This window comes from Gorilla gorilla, chromosome 1, assembly GCF_029281585.2.
Source record: "Gorilla gorilla gorilla isolate KB3781 chromosome 1, NHGRI_mGorGor1-v2.1_pri, whole genome shotgun sequence".
Lineage (NCBI taxonomy): Eukaryota > Metazoa > Chordata > Mammalia > Primates > Hominidae > Gorilla > Gorilla gorilla.
The window spans coordinates 176,990,001-176,995,403 of record NC_073224.2 but is presented as its reverse complement, the minus strand read 5'-3'; positions in this window follow the sequence as shown (position 1 = coordinate 176,995,403).

Below are 5,403 nucleotides of genomic sequence, written 5' to 3'. Positions count from 1 at the left end.
ACGTGGGAGTTATGGGAGCTACAATTCAAGATGAGATTTGGGTGGGGACACAGCCAAACCATATCACTACTGGAGCCTCTCTTACCTGGTCCCTTCCTCCCCGCCTCAAATTGTCTTGTGATCCCTGCATAATATACTCTTATTCTTAAATCTTGCATTCTTTTAAGATCTTGAAGAGTAGTCATCATTATTCTTATTTTATAGATTGAGGAAACTAGAAGCTCAGACAGGCTAAGCAACTCACTCAAGGTCCCAGAGCGAGAAAGTGGCAGAGTCTGGATGGGATTCCATGCTTTTTCATTTGGTATGTGCTGCCTCCTTTGGGGCAGTGGTGGAAAATTATGTTGGGTAGAAAAATCCAAATTATACAGGACTTTGAAAGCCAGGTGGAGCAGTCTGAACTTGACCCAGATAGGACTAGTCTTCAGTAACAGAGGGGCGACAGTACATACTTCTTAGCGTTGTTTGGAAAATCGAGGAAAAGCCCATATAATACAAAGCAGCCAAAATAAAGCCACCATTGTAGATTCTCAAAGATGGTAAAGTTATTACTTTTAATGTTTTGTTTGTGCACGTCTTTACTCCCAGCTAGATTAAAAGCTGATTGAGGGTATGGGCCACAGGTGATATTTTTCTTTTCTTATTTTTATTTTTTTGAGATGGAGTCTCGCTCTGTCGCCCAGGCTGGAGGGCAGTGGCGCAACCTCTGCTCACTGCTACTTTCATTTCCCAGGTTCAAGTGATTCTCCTGCCTCAGCCTCCTGAGTAGCTGGGATTACAGGGGCCCGCCATCACACTCTGCTAATTTTTTGTATTTTTAGTAGAGATGGGGTTTCTCCATGTTGGGCAGGCTGGTCTCGAACTCCTGACCTCAAGTGATCTGCACACCTCGGCCTCCCAAAGGGCTGAGATTACAGGCATGAGCCACCATGCCCGGCCCTTTCCTTTTCTTTTTAAAGATTTGTGTTACTTATAGTGTCTAAGAGTGTGACCCTTGGGTCTGGCAGGCACAGCTTGGGTGTCCTCTCTGCCAACTCTGAAAATGTAGGCACAAGTCTGTCCACCTTGCTGTGCCTCAATTTCCTCATTGGTAATTTGGGTTTAAGAATAGTGCCTACTTAATAGATTACTGTCAGGATTCAATGAAATAGTATATATAATGTGCTTGCCACATTACTTTACAAAATTACTTTCGTGCCTGCCACAAAGTAATTCTGAATAAACAGTAATTACTATTACTTTTGAATTAATAGTAATAGTGATAATAGTAATAAAATAGTAATAGTTATATAGTAGTTATACTAATTAATACTATAATACTTATAGTAGTTATACTAATATAATAGTTACTACTTTTATAATTGTTATATTTACTTTTATGATATTTTTGGCTTGAAGGGAAATTTCTTTTAGAAGTCAGGGTTAGAAATAGCTTCATTGCTCTTGATGGACTGCTGCTTCTCATAGCTATACAAACTAGGTTTCTCTGGCTGCCAGGTAGCTCAAAATTAAACTTGAAATTTGATCATAGCAGCTGTTAGATACTAGTATTCAGAAAATATGTCTGACTTCTCCTTTTTTGAGTTGTATTTCCTACTTCCATCTCTGTTTCTCTATTTCACTAGTACTGTAAGCTGCCTTTCAAAGCCCTTCTTTTTCAGTCATTGCTTTTCACCCTCTTCTTGGTCATGGTCTCCTTGACTGAACCCTCTCTCTGAGAAATCTACATGTATGTCCTAACTCTCCCCACTACAATTTTGCATCTAATTTTAGGACACTCCTGGGCTTCCTGATGTCCTCTCCAAATAGAAGCCCCTGATTTGACTTGATAAAATAAAAGAGAGAGGAGACAGGAGGAGGTGGGGCAGGAGTGGAGGGATTAGGAAGAAATATCACAAAACCTTAGCTTTGAAAGAAGCCTGGGAGTCATGCATGTGACTTCCCTCAAGGCTGGAATTCCCACTCTAAACACCTGCTGCTAAGGGAGTAATAGCTCTGCTTCCCCTTGCACCTGGGGGAGGCTGCTGCTCCCAGAACAGCCCACTGCAGAACTGGCAGCATGCTTCTCCTTCCTCTGCTGAATTGGCCACCTCATCCCCTACAGAATCATGCACACATCTGCAGGCACCTTTTCAGCTACCGGAAGACTGTTTTCATGGTTGCTAGAGCCTTCTCTTCTCTAGAGGAAACAGCTGCAATGCTTTCAGTCCTTTCTTACACGGTAGGGTTTCACGGCTCCTGCCTGATTTGGTTCGGTCTGTACCTTCTGTGGGATCTGCTTTTCAAAGCTGCCCTTCTCACGTGGGAGTGGAGCTCAGGAGCCATATTTACACCATGTCCCTCCACCCCCACCTCCCACCTGTGGCTGATGGAATCCAGGAGAACCCTAAACCTAGATAAGAGGCCAATCATGCATTCTCCCCTGGACATTTGGAATTGGATTCAGGGCCACTGCTTAGTTTCTGCTGGTCTTTTGCATGCAAAGATGTAACCCTGCTGACTCCTCTATGCATTCAGAGGTGTGACCCTCTGACTGCATAGTGGAGAAAGCCAAGAATAAAGTAGGTGTAGAGGCAGAGAAGAGAGTGCAGGTGGCGTTGGAGAGGGAAAGAGAAAAGAGAGTAATTGCTAGTTCTGGACAACTCTCCAGTTCCTGGTTCCATTCTTCTTTCAATCTTGGCTGCCCTTTTGGGTTCCATGAAATATCCCTGTGACCTTGTAATAAATGCCCCTTTTTGGTTTAAACCAGTTGAAGTGAGTTTCTGTTAAGTGCAAAGTCAGTCTCCTCCTCTCCTCTCCCTTGTCCCCCTCCCCAGCCCTCCCTTCCTCTCTTCTCATTTCTCCTCCCCATAATTCTTGGGTTCTCATGACCTTCATTTATTTCTATGCCTTTCCACCATCCACATTTGCCTTGCTGCAGATCAAATCTCTCTAGCTATTTAACCCTGAAGCTCTGCTTCTCTTTTGAATAGGGAAGCCTGGTCTCTCATTCCAACCTCACACTCTACAAGGCAAAAAACTTCTTTTCCTTTAAACCTCCTTCACTGGCCACTGAGATCAATCAGTCCTGACCTTTGTCCTTGTCTCTGGCTTCTGATTGTCCTCCAGGAGTTTCAAGATCCCTACATGTTTAGTAATCCTCTCTCCAACCATGGCCTCAAGATCTGCCTGTTTCCTCTTAACCTCCACAGCTACATTGTTGCCCTTGTTTGTGATTACTGGGATGTTGTCCTCCCTAGTCTGTTGGCTAGCAGCTTCCTCCACCTACTGTCACTTTACAATGCTTCCAAAAAATGATACTTCCAAACAAGATGTTGCCCTATCTGCATAAACCTGATGAAGATGGCTGTATTCCATTACCCAGCTATGGTCACTTTAAGCTTCTCTGGGGGTGTTCGTGTTCTGGTGCACCTATGATTAGAAAGAGTGGAATAGTCACTGTCCTGATCAACCACCTTCAACGCCTCCCTATTTTCCTCAGGATAAAGTTCAAGCTTCTTAGTCTGACAAAGTTTTTCCACATCCTGATCTCTACCAACATTTTTTAGGGACCCTCTTCTCAAGCCAGACCATCTACCCATTGTTTCCAAATTTCACTTTGGGCTTTCTCACCTCTGGGCTCTGCATTTACTGATTCATGAGGCACATGTTTGTTGTGGTACCAGGCACTGGGATGAAATCGTGAAAAAGACAGTCGGCTATCAAACATGCTTTCACCCCATGCCAGTCTGGAATGTTTTCTTTATCTAGGCCATTCCTTTTTACTAAATTCTACCCAACCTTCAAATTCCCACTAACATTCATGTCTTCCACAATCACCTCTGCCTGAAATGACCTCTCTTAAACTCCTGTTCGCCTTTTCATTTGTACCCTAAAGTTACTTAGCACTTAATACCTGGATTTGAATCTGCACACTATGTCTCCTGGACTGGATTTCAGATCCTTGAAATGCAGTGTCTACTTCTGCTTCAGCTGCCCACGGGCCTTTGCACACAGCAGGATCTAAATAAATGCATGGGATTTATTGCTGCAGCTTAGAGTCAAATTTCCTTAAAACAACCACAAGTGAATGTGGATATGCATTTGCCTCTTGGTTGATTGCCTGAGATTTGGTGTGTCCATTGGTTCAACATTCGCATGCTTAAAATCAACCATGTCCTCCGTGCTTCAACATGGAAGAACCTTGAAAACATACTATATAAAATAAGCCAGTCACAAAAGGATAAATATTGTGTGATTCTACTTATATGAAGTACCTAGAGTAGTCAGATTTATAGGGACAGAAAGTAGAATGGTGGTCACCAGGGGTTGGGGAAGGGAGAATGGGGAGTTCATGTTTAATGGGCATAGAGTTTCAGTTGAGGAAGCGGAAAGCGTTCTGGGGATGGATGTTGGTGATGGCTGTAGAACAATGTGAATGTGGTTAATGTCACTGAACTGTAACGCTTAAAATGGCAAATTTTATGTTATGTATATTTTGCCACCGTAAAAAAAAAAAATCAACCCAGTTCTAGGCTTTGTAAAAGTGTGGTCCCTATCTCCCACCTCTCTGGACTCCTCGCATCGCTTCCCATTTCTAGTCATTTGGTAGCACAGAATAAATACTTAGGGAAGTGAAGTGCATGGCATTGTTTCCTTGGAACTGAGAAGGCAAATTAGATGGGGAATCCTTGAAAATGCTTTATACACTTCTCACGTTTCACCTTGTCGCTGTCTCTTCAGGATGTGAGTGGAAAAAAGTGTCAAACCTCAAAGCCAACGAGAGAAGGTGTTTTCTGAGCTCAGATGAAGAAATCTGCAAAATTAGGAAATAATGTTTGTGCCATTTCTGGAAGCTCTGGACAGGCTTGGTTCACCTCCAAGTGATTTACCTGTGGCTCTCGATGATTATTTACTTGCCTATTCAGTTCAAGACAATCACAGGAATGTACGGCCCATAAATTAGAATAGCTATGAAACACAGGCTGTCTTTATGTTGAAACATAACTTTTGCATTTTTTTTTTTACAAACGGAAAATACATTTAATATACAGGCTCAGAGTGATCACTCTGTTCTTACTGCCTCCTTTTTAATATCAGAGTTCAGATCGGATCTCTTGCCTGTCCTAGGTCTTTGCCCTTGTGGCTGATGAAGCACCCAGGAACAGATATTTCCCCCAGACTGAGCCCTGCTGGGGAGCTCTGAGGCCCCTTTGTTTTGCTTCTTCTCCCACCCCCATCCACTGTCCCATCCCCCAAGGTTTGGCTGCTTCATTGTTTTGGGGGGCTTTTCATGGCAGGTGAACATGGAAGTGGGGTCAACTATGCGAGTAGGGAGAAGGCCATGGACTTGAAGCTGGGCCCACTGACTCTGAGTCCAGGCTCCACCGCACACCAGTGCTGACCCCAGGCAGGGGACATCAT